The 20992-nt window shown below is 46.2% G+C and overlaps 1 protein-coding gene across 2 annotated transcripts in view; it reads right to left on the bottom strand.

Moving 5' to 3' along the window:
- Positions 1 to 8714, bottom strand: part of TET1 (tet methylcytosine dioxygenase 1) — a 90886-nt gene extending 82172 nt beyond the window's left edge. For both annotated transcript variants that reach the window (XM_087932302.1, XM_087932303.1), the window contains exon 1: positions 8398 to 8714. The gene's annotated coding sequence lies outside the window, so the exon portion shown is untranslated. The remainder of the gene's footprint in view (positions 1 to 8397) is intronic.
- Between the last annotated feature and the right edge of the window lie 12278 nt (positions 8715 to 20992).

The raw sequence follows: 20992 nt of genomic DNA, 5'->3' as shown, positions 1-20992 counted from the left end.
GGCCCGTTGGCCCTGCAGCCTTTTTCCCCAGCAGGCGAAGTAGCAGCTCCGCCCCCCACCCCTTCCCGGTCCGTCCGGCAGGGGTAGCTGCCTGGCGTTCACCTTTCTGGCTGATTGGTCTCTGGGCTAGGCCCTGGTTCGTACCAAACCTCTATTTTAAACAGAAAAATTTTTTTTTTGACTAAAAGGGGGGCGTGGAACGTGCGTTGGGATTCCCGGCCTCCCGTAGGCCGCATCCAGATCTGGTTTCAGCTTACATTATTCCCTTCTGCCTGCGGCCCCAGGGTCATTGGTTTTTATCAGAGGCCTACCAGTAGGCCGCACTGTTTCCCTGACTCCTGGGCAGATCCTGGAACTGCTCAAATACCTTGCAATCCTGCCTAAGTCTCCCCACAACTAAGGAGTTAGTTGCTTGCCATGTCCCTTCCCCGGTTCGCCCGGCAGGGACAGCTTGGCGTTTATTCTGGCTGATTGGCCCCCGGGCTAGGCCCTACTTCCCAACACGTTACAGAACAATTCTGTGGCCTTGACAAAAAGGGGGTGCAATACGAGCACTGGGAGTTCCAGCCTCTGCTTAGGCTGTACCCAGACCCGTTAACCGCCTCGCATTAACCAGAAAATTTTTTCCTTTTTTCTCTCCTCTCCAGATGGCAGACGACAATACCTCTCGTGGCACTTCTCTGAAGGCCAAGGCCAAATCCCACCACCTGCGCAAACAGGCACAGGAACCATCCAAAGCTTCCCAAAGGGATGCCCTCAGGCGACACAGGGCCCTCGAAAGGGAAATTGACAGACGCTCTCAGGAGTCAAGCTCTGTGCCCCGGGACCCTTCCGTTCCATCAACCTCCACCCATCCTCCTCTCCCCTCCCCTCCTGCTTCTGCTTCTCCCCCACAGCCTGGACAGGCCCCTGAGGTCACCTTGCCCACCACTGCTGTAGAACTGCGCCCGGAGGAGTCTCTCCCCATGGCGGAAATACCCGAAAACCTAATGCAGGCTATGGAGCTGGCCATCCGGCAAAGGGTAGCGCAACAGATGCAGCAGATGGCCGGTCCGGTTCCTCGGCCCGCGGCCCCCGAGGCCCTAGGATCAGCGGCCTCGCATGGTCAGGCAACTCCCCAAGAGGACTTAACCTTACCTTTGGAGATGGAGGGAATGGAGGCCCAAGAACCCGGGGACCCTTCCCTCTTTGGGGACGAGCAGGACCTTGACATGAGGTCCCTCATAGGCAGTGAACTCTTTTCGGGAACAGGCCCCTAGAAGGGGACATGTCGGAGGACGAGGGCCTCCCTCCAGGTCAGCCCGCTTTCTAGGGCTCTTTAAACCGCACCTATTTAGGTCCCTCCTGTTCAAAGCCAGGACCACCTCGGGCCTGAACCCCCTCCCCACCCAACCCAGCGGCGGCAGGGGTTCCTCCCGACTCTCTCTTCTCTCAGCCCGTGGCGGAAACTGAGGTGATCCCTGTCCCGCCCATATTCTCAGACATGGTTTCTAGGCAGCTGGCCTCCTCGGGGCCCCCTCCCCCAACGCCCAGGACAAGCGTTTTTTAACCTGGAACCGCAGTTCTCCACCTTGCTCGATCCCCTCCCCGTGGGCGAGCCCGTGGTAGGCCTGGCTTCCCGCTCTACTCCCAGCGACTCACTCGATGCTCTCCAGCCCGAGGACAAGCGAGCTGAACTGGCCCTGTGCGCGCTCACCTCTCTGACGCTTGGGCAGTCAGGGCTTCCACTGCCGCGTCTTTTTCACCAGGTCTTCCATCAAGTGGCTCCAGCAGCTCAAGCAGCATGTTCCCACAGCCAATCTCAGGGCGCACCAGGACATTGCCAAGATCCTGGCCGCGGCCGAGCTGCAGACGCCACCTTCCAGGCGGCAAAGTTCTCCACCAGGGCCATTTCGTCCCAGGTTACCGCCCGCCGTCTACTCTGGCTCCGCCACTGGCAAGCGGACATTAAAAACAAGACTAAGCTAGCAACAGCCCCCATCTCTGGGGGGAAGTTATTTGGACCGGTTCTCGACCCATTCCTGGCCGAGACCCGGAACAAGCGCAAGTACCTCCCTTCCCTCTCTAGGAGGTCCGACTTCAGAGGCTCCCCCCCTCTCCTCGCCAGGGTTCTTCCCATTCCTCCTCCTTTTCCAGATACTACCGATCCTCTCCCTATAGATCTCCCTACCGAGCGGAGCCGGATGGGTCCGGAGGTAATTCTTCCAGGAAGCCCTCCCGGGGATCCGGGAGAGGTTCGTTCCGTCGTTCCCGATAATGCAGTCGTCCCCAGGCGCTTGTCCTTTTAAAAAAAAAAAAAAGAGAGAGAGGAAGGAGTGCGAGAAGGCCTATCTCTACTCCGACCTTTAACCCCGGCTTGCAACAGGCTCCTACCCCAGGAGCACTCTTGTCCTCCTCACCCTGCCCTGGGCAACTGGTCGGCAACACATCTACCCCCATTCAATGCTAGCTGGGGTCCCTTCTTGCGCTCCCGGGCCTCACACAGATCTCTGCCTTCACTACTACTTTGATCCCCAGACAAGGCGGCCCTCGGCCAGCTGGGTCCTTGAGCAAAGTCGTCCGCCTCGCCGTGGGGCGGAACCGAACCTGGCTCCCCCCAGGACAGGCCGCTGTTCCGGGAACTCGCTACGTCCAGGCAATTGGTCCCCCGGGGCCTTCCTGATCCTAGCAGAGGGGCCCCTCCTTCTCTCCCGGGTCATGGAGGTAGCCCATTGCCGTGTTCCCCGGTCTCTAGTTTTAGGGCTCCTCTGCGCCTCCCTCCTTCTCTCTGTCCCAGAGTTCTCCCAGGGAATTCCCAACACGGGTCGATTTTCCCAGTTTCTTGAATCCCGGTCCCAGTGCACACCTGTTGGCCTCTTTGGCGGGACTGCCTCCTGGATAGCTCCGCCTCCTCTTTAGGCCCCTTGTTGAGACATTCCAATATCCAGGGGTTTCTCCTGTTGGGCATGCCTTCCAGCGGGTCATCAGGGTTCCAGGAGAGATTCTATACCAGACGGGGCCCCACCCGCAGGACTAGCCAAGCTTTGGTAGGTCCCAACCTGGACGCTCGAGACAGCTCTATGGAAAAGGGGCGTTGGTTCTTACCTGATACGCTTCTTTTCATGGAGCTGTCGAGAGCGTCCAGCCCCACCCGTAGGCCGTCTGGTGGGAAACCTGGCTGTTCGACCGAGCAATCTAATATATTTTTTTCCTGAGTGTGATGAGAACAGGACTTTCCTTCTCGTCTGTGCAAAAACCTGGGGAGCGCCCGAGGACCACGTGACGGTGAGGGGGCGTTCCTCAATTTCAAGCTCAGCCTGGAAGAGCCGAGACTGGAGCTCCTCCCAACCTGGACGCTCTCGACAGCTCCATGAAAAGAAGCGTATCAGGTAAGAACCAACGCCCCTTTTCTGTGGACTGAAGGGGTATGGTTTTGTGTGCTGCCTGCATCCCACAGATGGGGCTTCCATTTGTTTGCATGGTCCAGTTGTTGGCATGCCACGGACCAGTGCTGGTCCACAGACCGGGGGTTGGGAAACCCTGTCCTAGAATATCTAGAGAGAGAATCAATTTCTCTTCTAGGTCCAAACTGCTCTGCACTTTTGCATGGACCTTCTATATCTATACAGTGCCGCAGAGGTGCAGACTCCACTCCTATGTTGATGCAGCTTTTCTCTATCTCTTATGAGATAGGGCAGTGATGGCTAACCTTTTTGTCTTCGCGTGCCAAAAGTACGTGCATGTGCACATGTGCCTGCGTCCATAATGCAATGCACATGCGTGCTCCCCCGACCCCTACGCATGTGCGCGTGACCCCCTGTACTCCCCATCCCCCTGCGCATGCGTGCATGACCCCCGTACTCCCTCTGTCCTCCTGTGCATGCATCTCCTGCATGCGCCCCACCCGCCCACATACCCAACAATCAGCTGGCTGGTGGGAGGCGTGTGCACATGCTCAGTGGAACTGAGTTGGGGCGACAGCTCACATGCCACTTCCGGCACATTTGCCATAGTTTCGCCATCACGGAGATAGGATGATTTGTATTGGTAGCACACTGTTTCTTCAGGAGGACAGGATTAACAGCTAAAGGCTGACCAGTGAATATTTCTGGTCTTAGGGCAGCTGCCAGTCAAAACCACACTGCTAAGCACTCAGCTAAGTGGAGCAACGATTCATACAGGACACAGCATTACCAACAAAGATATCTGAAAAGTACTTATTGGCTACAATTTCTGTATTATATACAATATGTTATATGATCCAATAAATTCGAACTAATTTGGAACCAAAAAAAAAAAACAACAGTTTGATCCAGTGATTAAAGCTCCAGACTAGAAACTGGGAGACTGTGATTCCAGTCCTGCCTAAAGCATAAAAATAGAGGAAAACAAGAGAAGGGAGGAATATTTGTTCACAACCCAGAGCTTTATTATTCTAAAAATAATAAAGGCAGAATAAAAAGTCTAAAATAAAAAAAATATGTAATATCCAATTAATTCAGTGAGGCTTTCTCCCAAATCAATCAATCTTTCTATCTATCTATCCATCCATCCATCAAATTTCAGTTTTATTCATTCGGGAATTATCTATCAAATTACTTCACATTTCACACTTTTCAGGGAAAAAGCTGAAAAATGCCTTTCATTTAAACTTTTTACAATATAAAAGCAATTAGAAGGGACAACATAGAGGCAATACAAAAGAAAATTGGGGATTAAAAGACATCATTTTTTTCCTTGTAGGCCTTCAAAAATGCTTAAGGGGAAATTGTTTCTGCGTTGCCCTAAAGTACTTAGAAAAATTAAATACAGCCTGAATAGAAATAAAAATTGGATGCAAAAGATATAGGCAACCCAAGAATGGGAGAGTTGATTCTCAGAACAAGATGACGAAATGATTAGTGTAACTATCACATTACTACTTCTATACTCGTGGTTCTTCTACTGGTCTGATCAGTACCCAAACTGGGAATCACTTAGGAGCGCTAAACAATATCCCTGAAAAAAGACAACAAACCTCTTCATCATTGTTCTCAAGAAATATGCATCCACATGCTCAAGGGGCCACCAAGAATCAACTTGACTTAGGGCTTTCAGTATTGTTTCCCAAAAAAGTCTGGAAAGGTTTCCTTCATGCTCAGTCCAAGCCAAGCCAAGTCATTTATATATTTCAACACCTTGATGAGGCCTCCTCAAGCATTGTGTAGATTTCAAACTGGCGTTAACCTCTGCTAAAAAGCCTAAGTGTACATGAAGCCTAATAGATTGGACTGCAGCCAATAAGACCATTTTTGAGGAATCCTTGGTGCTCTCCAAGCTTGGTTGGAAATCCTGGCAGGGCAAGCCACTATATTGTAGAGAGCAAAGCCCACCCCCCAGCCCCCACTACTCAGATAGTGGAATGACTGCAAACAAACAAGAGGCTCAGAGAGCACCAGGAACTCCACCGTTCAACCCTAAACTACGTATATCTTCTATTAAAACCATTCTTTTCTGGGAAATATGACAAATGCACCATATGTTGCTTCAAGACTCAGGATGTTGCTCCTAAAGGGCTTTAGTTCAGCCTTCTGTGAAAAGTCACAGAAAGAATACTGCTCTTTTGCTTATTAATGCTTTTGGTGGAGAGAGATATTTCTAAGCAGAAGATAACTTTATCTGGATTTGTTGTAATGTTCCACACACGAGGCAGCATACTTACACAAGAAAAATGCTATCTAAATGCAGGCATATATTCTGTAAACATTCTGAGGCGAGTTGCCTGTTGTCACTACACATTTGAGCCCAACATTTCCATTGCTATGCAAGGCAGTTGTTGAGTTTTATCCCATTTTACTACCTTTTTGGCCACAGTTATTAAGCAAATGACTGTTGTTAAGTGAATCGTACAACTGTTAACCAAATCTGGCTTCCTTCATTGACTTTGGCTTGTCGGAAGCTGGCTGGGAAATTTAGAAATAGTGATCACATGACCCTGGGGACAATGGAACTGTCATAAATACATGCAAAATGGCCAAATTTTGATCATGTGACCATGGGGATGCTGTTAACAGTCCCCAAGTATGAAAACCAGTCATCCAGTCACTCCCCACCCTCCACAATGGATTTGTTGCACAATACTTAAGAAAACTTCACACATCAAATACCAAGCACTAACAGAGGGCCACTGATAAGAGGGAGACCTTTTGAGCTGCCCACTTTATTCAAATAAGCACTCTGAAGGGTAACCTCCAGAAATGCTATTGCTCATGCACCCAGAAGACCCATTTCAACATTCCAGCAGCTGCAGGTCAGAAGCATTCAGAATATTTATGGCATTACTAAATTAACAAGTTCTTCCAGATTTGACACCCCTCATGTAATCCAGCCAGCAACAGCACGTTACATGCAGGAATGCTGGTATGCACATTTTCACCATGGTGCAGTAACCCGTAATGCGCAAGAGGGAGCCATACGCTAGAGAGAACTGTGATCTGTGATTGACCACTACTCCTCTGCACATTTGGATAAACATCTGTCACTCCTCCTCAGGAATCTTTGCTGGCTGATGAAGATGCAGTTGTGGTACAACGATTGCTGCAATTAATGCAACCACTTGCGCATCGCAACGAGAAGTGCACATTTTTTTAAAGTCGACCCCACTTCATTGGTTTCAAAAAGCCAACTTTTGGACTTGAAAGTTGCTCTCCCCACAGCACCGTGGCTGAAGAAATCAGGATTGGCATGCCAGGGCACTGTTATTTCGGCTGGGTTCTTCAAACCTGGTTTTCAAGAAGGAGCCCTTTCCTCCGCTTCAGAAACTTCTCTACTCACTTCCTACCCCTTGCGCAGGACGAAGCCACGGGCGTTTTAGGGAAGCAGAAATTACCGTTATGGCTTGACCACATGGTCTGCAAAAGGGGCAGAAGGAACAAGGGCCAAAGGGGTAGAGGGCCAGGTCTTGAGGGAGGCAAGGCTGCCTTATTCTTCCAAACTGCTACTTAGGCCAGAGGCCTCCAATCTTGGCAACTTTAACCCTGGGGGACTTCAACTCCCAGAATTCCCCAGCCAGCAAAGCTGGCTGGGGAATCTGGGAGTTGAAGTCCCCCAGGCTTAAAGTCGCCAAGTTTGGAGGCCCTTGGCCTAGAATGCCGGTTAAGATTCTCACTCATCTTGGATAGAGTTGTCTGGAAGTTGAGTAATGGCAACTTGGGCTTCTTTTTATTATTTTTTTGGGGGGGAGGGGAGGTATTTGAAGCACTGAAGTAGCTTCTTCCCTCTCAGCAAGCGGGGATCCTCCTTAATCAACTGGTTTCTGCTACTTGGGAGCAGCAGCAGCAGCAGCAGCAAAAACGTTTCCAAACGACAAAGCGCAAATTAAAAAAAAAAACAAGAAATCCGTCCAACTGCGGTGGCCTCAACTTCCAAGCTTGCTGCCTCAAGAGAAGGAGCCCCGCGGTTGAGCAACCGCAGAGAGAGAGATAGACATCCTCCCTTCCTCCTTCCAACTATCAGCAATTTTGAGTGTGGGGGGGGGGGGGAGGCCGAGGTGGCGGGCGAGAGAAGACCAATCCAGGCCTCGATTCTCATTTCAAGCAGATGGCTCCCTGGAGGGAAGGAGGGAGGGAGGGGTCGCACCTCCAGGATTTAGTAGCCCAAAGTGGCCTGGAGTCACGTCCTCGCCCGAGAAGGGGGGCTGAATAGCCAGTCAACAAGTTAAATTCCATTTTAAACTTCTTGACAATGCAGCAATGGGGAGTGGGGGGGACACACTCTCTCACACACACACTCGAGACCTTATTTCACGCTCTCCCTCTTCATAGCCATTTCACGCAAACCCTCCACGCCCTTCCTTCCTTCCTCCCCCCCCGCCACCCCGCTTTCTGTTTAAAGCGAAGTTTAGAAGATGCTGTTTAATTTTTTCGTTCTTCCTTTTTTCCTTCTTCTTTTCCGCCCTCCAAAACGAAAGCTTAAGATTCTCCCCCACCCCCGCCGTCCTTTTAAATCGTTCTCTCTTTGTATGGAGATTTAAAACAACTTTGCCTGTCCGGCGGGGTTTCTTCCCCCCCACCCTCTCTCACTCAGGCTCTTCTCCCCCTTTTAAAGGGAATTTTTTTTTGCAGATTCTTGGTTGCCTTTAAAAATTATTAAAAAAAAACAAAAACCACATCTCTCTTACATCGGGCCGGGATTTTCCTCCAGCGACTCCAAACGTCCCAATTTTCCGCCTTCCTTTCTCCTCCGCCCCCCCGGCCGAAAATGTTTTTTGGCAGCGTGGGAGGCGAAGGGCCAACTTCCAATTTGCCTTCTCTGCAGCAGGAAAGGCGACCCAAGTTTTTTTTTTGGGGGGGGGGAGGGAAAGGAAAGGAAAGGAGTCTCTTATAACCATCCCAACCTCGCAAACAAGTTTCACGTGCGAAAAGAGCTTCGGCAACTCACCACCTCCTCCCCGCAGGATCGGCTCCTCCGGGGCTCGATCTGCTGATAGGCACCAGGTTTGCTGGGTTTTCAAGGAAGAAGAAGAGCCTTAAGAAGAGGCATGGCTTTGCAATCCGCCAGCGCAGAAAAGCAAGGAAACTTCCATGGCTTGTATTTGGCGGACAGGAGAGGAGGGGGGTAGGGGAAGAAAAAAAAAAGCCCTCCAAGGGAAAGAGAAAACCCACCCACCCACCCCCGGCCCCAAGCAAGGGGGCAAATAAAACGTGCTCTCCCCGGGATAGTTGGTAAACTTCCCCGGCCAGACCCGCTGGGAGGGAGGCTACTCCGCGCGGCGCTACGCTCTCCGGCCGGCCGGAGCCCTGGAGCGGAAAGTAAAACGCGACCTGGATTCCGCCCCCCACTTCGGAGCGGGATTGCTTACTTCTCCCAGTGCAAGCCAAGGCATTATTCCGAAATGGACTAGCAGCGGATTTAGTCAGAGCCTCCCTTGTGACAGGATCGGGGTGTGTGTGTATGTGTGTATGTATGTATGTATGTATAAAATAATATTTTCAGCCCAGAGACTTGCACCCACCTGAGCTTGGATTTCTTGCCTATTAATGGAAACAGGAATCTTAAGGAAATGAAACTAATTGGATTAATTTAATTTAATTAATTTAAATTAATTTAATTTTGATTAAGGGGGTTGGTTGGTCTCTCCCTTTTTGCACCCTGGCCAATTCTCAAGTGGCGGTCTGCATAGTGGACATTTCATACACAGTGGGCTTTTTTTTTTCTTCATAGAAGAAACAGTCCACCCAGTGTAACAGAATAGTATCTTAAACTATAAAAACATAGATTTTAATAATTTAGAACAGTGTTTTTCAACCTTAGTAATTTTAAGACTTCAATTCCCAGATTTCCTCAGCTGGCACACTTTGAATTTCAATCTTACAATTGCTAAGGTTGGGAAACACTGGTTTAGAATGAGTTGCCATGGTAGGATGGAACAACGTGTTCAAGAAATTCCCCAAAAGGAGATGCTAAAACATATCTCAAAACAATCCCAACATAGAAAAAAAAAGGAATGTAGCAGCAGAAGAAATCTGACTACATAAACAAAATCTAATAAAGTTTTAAGGACACCCAACTTTAGATAGGATTGGACACATAGCAGGGTGATGGAAAATGGAACTAGTCCTATTTTCTCCTTGATGGGTTCAGTTGCATTACAAGTAGATTTCTAGCCAAACTTTTTACTGAGGCATACACTGCAGTCCCTTCTCCTCTTCCTCCTTCTCTTCACAATTCTGGAAATAGGATAGTGAGATAGTACTGAAGAAGACTCCTTTTATACGTGATATATATTCTATTTTCTTTTAGTTTTAGTTTCTTTTATCCCACCTAAATAACTCCAGGCAGTGCTCAGACCTAATATTCTGTCTTTCTCCTATTTTTTCCCACAGCAACAACCCTGTGAGGTGAGTTGCGCTGAGAGACAGTGACTGACCCAAAGTTACCCAGCTGAAGGTAGAACTAGAACTCCATCTCCTGGTTTCTAGCCTGGTGCCTTAACCATTAGATCCAACTATGCTATTGGCATTCCAGAAGCTTTCAACAATAGAATTGTTTCAGGGAGCCTGTAGAAGTACTTATATATTATTTTACATTTTGAAAAATTTGTTTTACAGACTTTTAATGCACAGTGGTACCTTGGTACTCAACAGCTTTGAAACTCATTGAATTTGATACTTGACATATTTTGATATGGAAATTTTGTTCCAGTACCTATTTGTTTGGTACTGAATACACAAGAACTTGCTGGTAAGCCTTGTGACTTACTACATTATTTCTCACAGGAAAAAAATGTTTGATATTCGTAATTTCTGGTACTAATCATACCTCCTAGAACCAATTAATGAGGAGTACCGAAGTACCACTGTAGTTTGCTGCAATTTTACTATACTATTATCCCCATATGGCTATTGTAAACTACAGGGTTAACAATAAATCACTGACATGTATTCAGTAAGAATTTTAAAGTAGAATAAAGAAGCCGGAATGAACTCTGACATGGATATAAACATGATGACTATTCCCTCTAATGAATTTCACTCTGCAGACCCTAATAATTCTGAGCATCTGGAAGTCTTGCTAAACATTTACCGTTTGTCATTGCTTCTCAATTTTAGCAACTTGACTACACACATATCATACCGGCTTGCTAATCAGAACATCTTGAGGTCAGTGATGGGATTCAAATTTTTTTACTACTGGTTCTGTGGGCATGGCTTGGTGGGCATGGCAAGGGAAGAATACTGTAAAATCTCCATTCCCTCTCCACCCCACTAACCTGCTTTCCAGCTCCATTCTTCTGTGCAGGGCAACAAAAGAAGACCCAGCCAATCAGCTGGGACTTGGGAGGCAGAGAATAGAGGGGGTGGGGCCAGTCAGAGGTGATATTTGCCGGTTCTCTGAACTACTCAAAATTTCTGCTACCGGTTCTCTAGAACTGGTCAGAACTTGTTGAATACCACCTCTGCTTGAGGTGCAATGGATGTTACCCTATAAAAATGTGTTATAGTTGGTCTGGCAAGACGTATTCTTGACAAATTCATGCTAACTTCTCATAATTAACACAGTGATTTTAAAAGTATTTATAAATCAGTCATATAATTATTTGTTCTAGAATCTACCCAGCTACTGTCTTAGGCTAACCTTTCCCTTAAGATAGAGGTGTCAAACTGGTGGCCCGCAGGCCGGATGCGTCTTGCATAGGCCACATTGACTCCAGCTCCGCAAAGGGAAAAATGTCACAAAACTGTCATGTGCCAGCAGCATGACACACTCACACAGCGAGTTTGACACCCATGCCTTAAGAGTTCCCCTTTTAAAATTTGTTGAAAATAGGGGTATGTGTTCATTCGCATCTGAAGAGAAAGGTAAAAACATGGAAGAAAACACCTTATTGATTTCAAACCTTCCTTGTGGACACTGCTGCATGTAATGCATCTTCAGTCAACTGGAATTTCATTTATTAATCATGGTGTCTCAACCTTGGCAAATTTAAGATGTGTGGACTTCAACTCTCAGAACTTTGGGAGTTTAAGTCTTCACACATTAAACAGTGGTGGGATTCAAATTTTTTTACTACCGGTTCTGTGGGCGTGGCATGGTAGGTGTGGCGTGGCTTGGTGGGCATGGCAGGGGGAAGATACTGTAAAATCTACACCCACTCCAGGGGAAGGATACTGTAAAATCTCCATTCCCTCCTCACTCCTGGGGGAAGGATACTGCAAAATCCCCATTCCCTCCCCACCCCACTAACCTGCTTTCCAGATCCGTTCTCCTGTGTAGGGCAACAAAAGAAGACCCAACTGATCATCTGGGACTTGGGAGGCAGAGAATAGATGGGGGCTGGGCCAATCAGAGGTGGTATTTTCCAGTTCTCTGAACTACTCAAAATTTCCACTACTGGTTCTCCAGAACTGTTATCACCTTTAAAGCCCTTAATGGCACAGGTCCAGGTTATCTGAGGAACTATCTCACCCCAATGGGATTGGACTGCCTCACCAACCCTGTCAGAAAGGGCATACTGCAGACCCTATCCATCAAGGAATTCTGGCTGGAGGGTCCTTTTTCTGCTGTGGCTTCTGCCCTCTGGAACATCATGTCCCGCAGGGTGAGATCTGTACCTATCCTTTTAGCATCCCAAAAGGCCCTGAAGATCTGCCAACTGGCCTGTAGCCCCAGTGGGGGCATGTCATACTGGAAGTAGACTGAGGTAAGAAGAGCAAGCTTGGTCTAGTGCTGGTGTCGGCAACCTGTGGCCCTGGAGCCACATGCAGCTCTTTGGGCCCTCTGCTGTGGCTCCCTGTTGAGTGATCCTACCCCTTATCCTCCCCTCCCAATCATTCCTCTCCTGGCCTGAGAAGGTAAAACACAAAAAACAGAAATGAGAGGGAGAAAGAGAGAGACCCATTTCCCACAGAAAAGAAAACACCAGTAGCCACAAAACCTGGGGAGGCATGGCATGGCAGGTGTCATGTGACTGGGTGGGAGTGATATTGAGTTGGGTAAGCCCACCCAGGTTTTGAGGCTCCCGTGTTTTCTTTTCTGTGGGAAACAGGTCCAAATGGCTCTTTGAGTGTTTAAGGTTGCAGACCCCAGTCTAGTGGTTAAGGCACTAGGCTAGGAATATAGCCTGGCGCCTTAACCTCTTAACTGAAGACTGTGAATTCTGTTCCCACCTTAGGCATGAAAGCCAGCTGGATGATCCTGGGCCGGCCATTTTCTCTCAGAACCAACCCATCTAGCGTTATTGTTGAGGGAGAATGGGAGGCAGAAGGTGTCTTAGATATCTTCACCATTTTGAATTTGTAAATATAATAAAGGTGGGGTACAAACAAACAAATAAGACCCCACCCCCTCCCCATGTACATCTTGCTTTCTGCCCCCATCTTTGTCAATTTCAATCAAATGTAATATAATTATTGTTTTAACATTTAAGTTTTATATAATATTGGTGTTTTAATGACTATAGGCCGCCTTGAGTCACCTTTGGGTGACATGGGCAGCATATACTTTTAATAAATAAATGAATAAAGATTTATGTGATTTAGGATTAATTTCTGTACATAAAAAGCATGCTCTTCTTGGTTGTATTGTTAAGGCACCAGGCTAGAAAATAGGAGGCTGTGAGTTCAAGTCCCACCTTAGCCATGAAAGCCAGCTGGGTGGCTTTGGGCAGGCCATTCTCTCTTAGCTCAATCCACTTTACAGGTTGTTGTTATGGGGAAAATAAGAGAAGGAAGAAGTAATAAAGGTCAGACACAAATAAAAATGTCAAATATCAAGAACTGAGTATTTGTCAACTATGAGGATGGATGGATGGAATCTATGCAATTTTGCAATAATAGGTGGTTGTTATGCTTTGTTTGTCAACCCTTGAATTAGTTTTTTTGTAACAATATGAGACCAAAAGAAAACTCACACATGCACATATATATGCGTGCGTATGTACCCAATTTTTCATTAATACAGTCAACATTTCTAAGGGTTCTGTTTAAACCTCATTGCCCTACTCTTTCCCCACAACTTTTTAAAAAATTGCTATGCCTGCCCATTTTGAGGGTAATGCTTAATCTTGTTGAATGTTTTTACATTTTTTATTTTTTAGCAACATTTAAAAAAAAACCTGAAAAACAAACCCAGTTGGATGATTGTGGGGGTGTTGCACATGATACTCTCTATTCTGGTATACGTCCAATTGGGAATTAGGCCTTTGCATAGAGGTATATTCACACAAACCAGGGGTCCCCAAGCTTGCAACTTTTAAGACTTGTGGACTTCAACTCCCAGAATTCCTCAGCCAGCTAGCTAAGGAATTCTGGGAGTTGAAGTCCACAAGTCTTAAAGTTGCCAAGTTTGGAGACCTCTGACACATGGTTAAAGATACTTGGATAAGTGGCTTTTTCTGTATGGAAGAAGTGTGCATGGCGAATTCATTCTCACAAGGGCCCACCCGAGAGTAGCCCTCAAACCTATGGTTGAATAATGGATGGCAGAACTCATTAAGTCTCCCTCATCCTGGGCCTGAGTTTTTAAAGAGTTGTCTAAGGATACAGTTCTGGGAAAGGAAAGAAAAACACCCTACTTTGGTTATTGCGGAAAAACTAATTCAATCGGGGAAACCTATATCTAAGCAAAATCTTCAACTAAGGCCAGGGGTGGGATTCAAATTTTTAACAACCGGTTCTGTGGGTGGGGCTTATTTGGTGGGTGGGGCTTGGTGGTCATGTGATGGCTGGGTGTGGCCAACTCAACATCACTCACATCGAGGCACGCATCTTCTCACCTGGCCTCTCGTGACTGTGGGGATGCTGCAATAGTTGTAAGTGTGAAAAATGGTCATAAGTCACTTTTTTCAGTGTCATTGTAACTTTGAATGGTCACTCCACACAAGCAAAGTACCAGCAAAGGAGGGGAAAAAAACTCCAGAGAAGTTCCTGAGACAGGAAGTCTAGACCTGCCAAGAATGTAATAAGGGTTAACGGAGAGGCAGTTTCTGTAAGCAACACCAGAATCTTTCCTTCCTGCCTTCCTTACAGGATTAGGCCAGTAATTTCTTCTAACAATGGTTCTCCAAACTGCTTAGAATGTTCTAGAGAATAGGTGCGAACTGGTAGAATCCCACCCCTGACTAAGGCTATGGTTCTGTAGCCACTTCTTAAATCAGTGAAATTTGCTTCCAACTATGCAGACTGGCCAGCAGAACAGCTTGCACTTAAAAACAAACAAACTAAAAAAGAAAACCTCAGATACACTTTAGATCCTATATAACAACAATTCACTATTATACATTTATGCCCATCTTTCTTCTGTGCAAGTTTTAAAAAGGATTGTTGCTTTAAGGCCAATGGATCAACTGATATTTTCATTGCATTACCACTCAATTCAGATATCTCACAGTAGTTTGCTTTCATAAAAACACAAAAACAAAGCAGGCAAAATTTCAACATGGTTTCCATACAGCCAAAGTAGAAATAATACTTAAAAACTACAGTCATAGCACACATTTAAGCAGTGCTACTCCAACACTGGGCAGCAGGAACACCTTCATTCTGACAACTTTTTGAACGTTGATGCCAATGTGAACACCAGGAGCCGACTGTTTTGCAAGGGTTAAAATAGATGACCTTTATGCCCAACTTATGTGCAAATTCTTGCATAGTGTGACTTGCAAAGGTCATCAAGAAGCTCACTTGGAGTTCCATGTGTGCAAATAAAGATTTTATCTTGGCAATAGTCTCAGCAGAGTCTGATATTTCTGGGCATTTGGAATACATAAGTAAAAGCAAACATTCTCTTATCTCAAAGATATTTGCAGCCGTTTTCATGCAAGGTAACCCAGGAAACTCAAGAGGAAGACTAGATTTTAGGTTACATAGGCTATATGCATATGTTGCTGTGCTGAAGCAGCTGATAAAACTGGCTATACCTAAACATCCAGTAGCCCAAGGGAAAAAAAACACACAAGTCACCTGCAACACACATTGTCAGGGCTGGAGCAACCATTATGTAGGACAGTGGTTGCCAACCAGTGGGCTGGGGACCACTGGTGGTCCACGAGAAAATTTTGGTGGTCCACAGGGAAATATCACCCCCAAGCACCCTCCCAAGCAATTAATCCAGGCTGTGCGGGAAAACAAGGCTGCGCCACCCACATGGCCTGTGGGAGCACAAGGCTTACGTCACTTGCATTGCGAACAACACAAGGTAGTGAGAGGAGAGGGGAAAGGGCAGAGGGGGGGAACTTGCCTCACTCGCCCCATGTACCTGGCCTGGCCACCAGGCTACTTCTTTCTGCTTCTTTCTTCTTCTGCTTTTGGCTGCATACAAGAATATCAGCAAAAGTCTTTCTTCCTCTCTCCCAAACTCCACCAGAAATGAGTCTTTGGGACCCTGCAAGTCATCCTACTCCAAGAGGCTGCGCCGGCACAACAAAGACTCATTTATGGCAGAGTTTGGGAGAGAGAAAGAAAGACTTCTGCTGCTTCTGCTGCTTTCCTTGCATAAAGCCAAAAGTCTCTCTCTCTCTTTCTCTCCCCCTGAGAATGGGGCTGGAGACGTTATCCAGCAATCCCAAACAAAGAATAATCGATTAGTAGGAAGACGGGGTGGGCAATTTTCCTGCAGACCTTTTTTGGGATTTTCCCAGGTCCACGGGATTTAAAATTATGAGTTTGGTGGTGAGGTCCAAAAGGTTGGCGATCCCTGATGTAGGAGACATAGGCAGAAGACTAACGGAGCAGCAGGTAGTAGTCAGATGATATAAATGCAAATCCCTTCATCTCAGAACACAAGGACAGACTCAAAACCAGTTAAAATGGGAAACTGTGAGGATCCTAGGCTAAGCTAAATTTTAAAAAATGGGGGGGGGGGGGGAATTCCTAGAAGCTTAGCCATCATCCAATTTGGCCACCAATAATCACATAGAAATAAACCACATTTAGACACCATTCAAGAGACAAAAAAAAAGCTAAGAATGAAACAAAAAGAGCAGAATGTATCTTCTCCAAACCATGTAAACAGGATTAATACCAGTCAATCAAGCAGAAAACAATAGCCTAATCAAGGAACTACCAAGAGGAAAACTACACTAGAAAACAGTAGGAGACCAAGCTACTATACAAACACAGGGAACAAACCTTACACCACTAGCAATGATGATGTTACTTAGTTGGGTAATGAAATGTCTACAGGCAAGCAATCAAGCTCAGAGAACACCAAGGACTGCATCTGAGCTATATTATCTTCTTTTGGGAAAACTTACTATGAATTGCTTGATCGTATAAAGCTGATACTTCACAGACACAGATACTATAACATGTATCTTTGACTTACTGCTGAATCCCTTGAAGTATCAGGTGGAGAAACAGCAACCTTTTCTGCCTCGTACCTACAAATCCAAATCAGGTTCTCCTATGGCTGTTTTGCAATGAGTTGAAACACACTTTCCAATTTAAAACATGCCCTGCCCTCCCAAGCACGACCATTTTCTCCTAGAACTACCAACTTAATAATTTTGTTATCTGCTGAGGAAGAACATTAGGCTGCATTAATAGCACTGGTATTCCAGACACTGCTATAGTTTATATCCGTGTGTTTCTCGACCCTGACAGCTTTAAAGTATGTGAACTTCTACTCCCAAAATTCCCCAGCCAGAATGCTAGGGAATTCTGGAAATTGAAGTCTAACTTTAAAGTGGCCAGTTGAGATACACTGGTATATGTCATGGATTGTTCCCATTTACTGGTATATTGACATTCTGAATATATAAAAACACCACATATAGCATATTAGTTTCTTTTTATCTGCTGAGAGTTGCTTTGTTTCACACAGTTTTGCCTGCTGATATGCGCAAGGGATTTTATAATACATACCACCCAGCACTGGGTAACTTTCTTAGTGCTGAGTTTTTCCAAAACATTTGTAGGTGACCTCACTCCAGCTGGAAACTTATTAGCTATTGACATAGCCAGTGGGTTTCTATAGCCCAAAGGCTGTAGATAAGGGGTCAACTCTAAAGCTGAATTAACTGACAAAGCAGTCAACTCTTCATTGACTTACAAACCATGGATTTTGCCCCCAACCATGGAGGACCCCAACATTTGCATCAAGGTTTGTTCTGGTCTGGCTGTTTTTACTGCTTTATTCAGGCTGAACTCATGCTGTCCCTGCATTTATCCAAATTTACATATTAATAAGAGCCTTTTTAATTCCATTACTTATTTATCAACACTCGTAGCTACTCTATGATTGCTAGTGAAAAAATCATAGATCTCTTAAGAGTAACGTTCTGCAAAGGTATAAAATATGCATTGCACTTTTCTACTATTATTTGCAGTTTTTATTTATTTTGTTTTGTTTGTCAAACATGTACAAGATAACAAGTATAGGTATCAACATAAACATGGACAAAGGAAGTACAGATAAATGGGGACAGTAAAACAGGGATGGTAGGCACGCTGGTGCGCTTATGCATGACCCCTTTAAGGACCTCTTTAGAATGTGGTGAGGTCCACTGTAGACAGTTTGAGGTTGAAGCTGTGAGAGGTTAAAGCTGTAACAGAGTTGGGTAGGGCGTTCCATGCGTTGACCACTCTGTTGCTGAAGTCGTATTTTCTGCAATCGAGTTTGGAGCGGTTTACCTTGAGTTTGTATCGGGTGTTTGCCGGTGTAATTATTGTGGTTGAAGCTGAAGAAGTCGTTGACAGGCAAGATGTTGTAGCAGACAATTTTGTGTACTATGCTTAGATCGGGCTGCAGGCGGCGCAATTCCAGATTGTCCAAGCCCAAAATTTCAAGCCTGGAGGCACAGGGAATTCTATTGTGAGTGGAGGAGTGGAGAACTTTTCTCAAGAAATACCTCTGAACCTGCTCAATTGTGTTAATGTCCGATATACAGTGTGGGTTCCAGGCAGACAGTCTGCCAAAGGTTTTGTATGCCCAAGTTAACAATTCAATGTTACCGGAGAAGAAGCTTCACAAAATAAGTTTGCCTTTTTGACAATGTGTTACAGTGAGCTGTGGGGCTTAGATCGTTTGTAGATCTGCCTTTTCTATAAAGTAAAAAGGGTTGTGAATTGTCTCTAACACTTAGCTAAAAAGAAGCACACACTGAGGCTGATTTATTTATTTTTTCTCGCTCAGAGCTAACTGCAATCAAACACACCCAAAATGCCTGAAGCCATTTATATTAACAGTTTCCTACTGTTGCCAGCATCTGACAATTGGAAATGAGTTTAAAGTTTGCTCAACTCTGATTCCACGGGGCATCAGCAATATCCCAGGCTCTAGTTTAGATTCAAGGTCTGCAATTGAGATAGATAGATAGATAGATAGAAAGAATTCTTTATTGGCCAAGTGTGATTGGACACAAGGAATTTGTCTTGGTGCAAATAATCTCAGTATACATAAAAGAAAAGATACATTCGTCAAGAGTCTCAAATCCTTATCTTTGTAGGAAGACAACACAGCAAACAGCCAGTACAGCTAAAACAGCAATCTGTAGCACCCCACAAAGTGTGATAGATCCTGCCGCACTTGTGGAAGACTGGCTGATAGCTGCAGGGGGGCAATTAGGGGTGTTTTGCTGGTTATACATCCAGGCAAGCTTTGCTGCTCTGCAACCACCACTGCCTCAGACTTCCGACACTACTGGGCATCTCAGTGTAGTGAGTGGGGAAAAGGGGCTGAGTGGTTATGAGTTTGAGTCCTGCTTTAGGCTGGGGGAGTGGAAGAATCTGGGCAAGCCCCTCCCTCTCAATCCTGCCCACCCTGCAGGGTTGTTATTGTGGGAAAAATGGGAGAAGGGTTAGGCATGTTGGGAACCTTGAGTTGCTATAAAGTAATAAGGGTAAAAAATAAAAATAAAGATTGGATAGCCATTTATCTGAAATGGTCTAGGCCAGGTTCTCCTGTCTAGGCAGGAGGTTGGATTATTAGATGCTCTCCAAGGTACCTTCCAACTCTGTTCTGTAAAGGTCTCCTGCTTGAGCAGGGGGTTGGACTAGATGACCTCCTTTCCAACTCTATCATTCTATGATTCATTCTATTCTAACAGGCATCTGCTGACTAATGAAGAAGACACTATGCCTTTATGCCACACCCACTTACAGAAACTTCCCGGCATCACCTCATCTAGTCCAATTGTGCTTTGACAGCAAGTATCAGACCCTTCACCAGTCTATCAGACAGAATTCTGCTGGGAGAAACCTGGCATGATATCTCAGCTTCTGCCACATCAGGCTCAGGCTGTTTTTGCTATGAAGTCTCCTGTGACTGCACCAGCAGGAAGAACCCTGGGCAGGCTCCCCTCTCTGTTGTCCTAGCTTCAGAAGCACATGGTTAAAATCAACTGTGCTATGCTGCTGCATGCTTAGCTCAGTGACTCGGCTTTCAGTGTTATAACCTTTTTGACTCTTCTCTACCTTCCTCCTCACTTCTTTCCTTCATTTCCTCAGTTCTCTGACACACATATATATCAACTCCTCTTTACAATATATTTGATGTCATTACTCAAGAGCCCTTTCCCAATCTTTCCAAAGCCCTCTTGTACTCAATGAGCACCTGAGTCACCATTCTTGGTCTACTCTAGTATCTTCTATCTAGTCCAGGGGTGTCCAACCTTTCACCTTCCCTGGGCCACATTAGAAGATGAAAATTTGGTTTGGGCCGCACATAAAATAAAATAACAGTAACGATACCTGATCATCCAAAAAAACCATAGAAAACATAGTTAACATATTAAATTTATTTGGAAATGAAGTTAGTGAGATGTTTTTATTATTTTTTATTAATTATTTATTAAAATTATTTATTTTTTATCACGGTTTTTTATCACCGTTTATCACGGTTTATTTTCCCGCCAAATTTTGCAGGGGTGGGTGGGGAGGGAGGGAAGAAAGCTCGCCCGCCTCGCGCCTACCTCTCCTCCTGCAAATGGCCTGGCTGGATGAGGCAGGACTGGAAGGCAGAAGCGGCGGCGGGGGCAGCAGCGGCGGGGGCAGAAGCAGCAGCGGCGGCGGGGGCAGAAGCGGCGGCGGGGGCAGAAGCAGCAGCGATGGCGGGGCAGCGGCGGCGGGGGCAGAAGCAGCAGCGACAGCGGGGCAGAAGCGGCAGTGGCGGCAACAGCAGGCGGCGCTCTGACGGTGCCTGCCTTTTCTGTTACTGCTTGGCGTGGCGCTCACCTCGCCCCGCCTCACGCCTGCCTCTCCTCCTCCTTCTCGCTGGCTCTGGCACGAAGGTTGGAGTGGGCGCTGGGCCGCATTACGAGGCGACCTGGGCCGCATGCGGCCCGTGGGCTGCGGGTTGGACAAGCCTGATCTAGTCCATCTGATCCCAGCTGTCAATACAAAGTTTACAGAGATATTAGCCACTACAGCTGACAATGGAAATGCCAAGAGAGCCAAGAAAATGAAGATGTGAGAAGCTACAAAATTAATGCTCCTTCTAAAAAGCAAGCCCTTCCTCTCCATTTGGAATGTGAAGAAAAGACCATCATAAAAACCCATAAGCAAAAGACACAAAGAAGCATAAATAGGAATTATTC

The sequence above is a fragment of the Pseudonaja textilis genome, chromosome 4 (assembly GCF_049901715.1).
Source record: "Pseudonaja textilis isolate UNSWEBS1 chromosome 4, rPseTex1.2, whole genome shotgun sequence".
NCBI lineage: Eukaryota > Metazoa > Chordata > Lepidosauria > Squamata > Elapidae > Pseudonaja > Pseudonaja textilis.
This window is presented reverse-complemented; position numbering and strand designations above follow the sequence as displayed.